The sequence below is a fragment of the Priapulus caudatus genome, unplaced genomic scaffold, assembly GCF_000485595.1.
Source record: "Priapulus caudatus unplaced genomic scaffold, Priapulus_caudatus-5.0.1 Scaffold1155, whole genome shotgun sequence".
Taxonomy (NCBI): Eukaryota; Metazoa; Priapulida; class Priapulimorpha; order Priapulimorphida; family Priapulidae; genus Priapulus; species Priapulus caudatus.
The window spans coordinates 89,539-90,864 of NW_014578216.1; positions in this window are offsets into that span (position 1 = coordinate 89,539).

Below are 1,326 nucleotides of genomic sequence, written 5' to 3' on the forward strand. Positions count from 1 at the left end.
GCGCGCGCGAAAGAAGGGGAGAAATAAAGGGGAAGAGAAAGAGAAAGAGGGGGTGAGCGAGCAATCGAGCGAGAGAGAGAGAGAGCGCGCGAGAGAGAGTTAGAGAGAGAGAGAGAAAGAGAAAGAGGCAGAATGTGAGCGAGGAGACTGCACGCAGTTTTAAATTTTGCCAATTTGTTTCCTGTCAAGTCAAGACAGCGCGCGCTTACTCAAGGCTCGACCACTCGCAATTTAGATCTGTCAGTAGAAGAATTGTAGCATGCCTTTACCGATCCTGTCTTGCCTCCCTCTTATTATTAAACTATCTTCTCCATATTGCTCAAGTATCGGATGCTGCGCGTTAAAATAATGAGGGGGGAAGCGCAGCCGATGTAACAGCCTCTCGTGTTTTTTTGCAACGCAGATCCAAACTGCCGGTTGGCTGGCCAATCTTAATACGTCATTAGTTTTGCCGTAGACTGACCCTGCGGTCCTTTATCTCGCGCTTTGGCCAACCAACTACGCTGTTCGCCCGAGTGTCACTGATCTGCATAACCGCGCTCTTCTCGCAATGGATTGGAACTCGTTTTTCGCGGGATTGAACAAGTGATTATGATTAGGAATGCATAACGAACGGATGCTGTCGTTGCTGCGGGGATGAATTGTAAGCGACCGCGCGGGGAAATTACTGCCGATACTGCCTGCATAGTAATTCATGGGATAATGTTGCTGATGCACCAGAGATCGCTATATGCGCGACGGATCAAGTTCCCGTTACTTAGGGGAGCCATAATAAATAGCATAATAGTGGCCCGGAAGATAACGAGATGGCAATCGCGTCGATTTCGAGAGGCATTCCGGTTCGCATCGTGCGATGTGGTTCGGGGCGAAACGACGGACGAGACAGTCTAAATCACGTGGCCTCTGATGGGGATGGTTCGGAGGCATAGACAACCGTTATGTGCGCACAGAAGCGAACACGTAACAAGTAAGTGGACATGGAATACATGCGATACCTACACAGAACACGTACGCGTTGCACGCTCGCGCGCACGCAAGCACAGATACACGCACGCGATCACACCCATCATGCATGTACGCATCAAATACACACACGCACACGCACACACATATGCAAATAAACAAGTACGGACACACACACAAACACGCGCACACACATAAACGCACACGCGCACGCACACACACACGCACGCACACACACACACACACACACACACACACACACACACACACACACACACACACACACACACACACACACACACACACACACACACACACACACACACACACACACACACACACACACACACACACACACACACA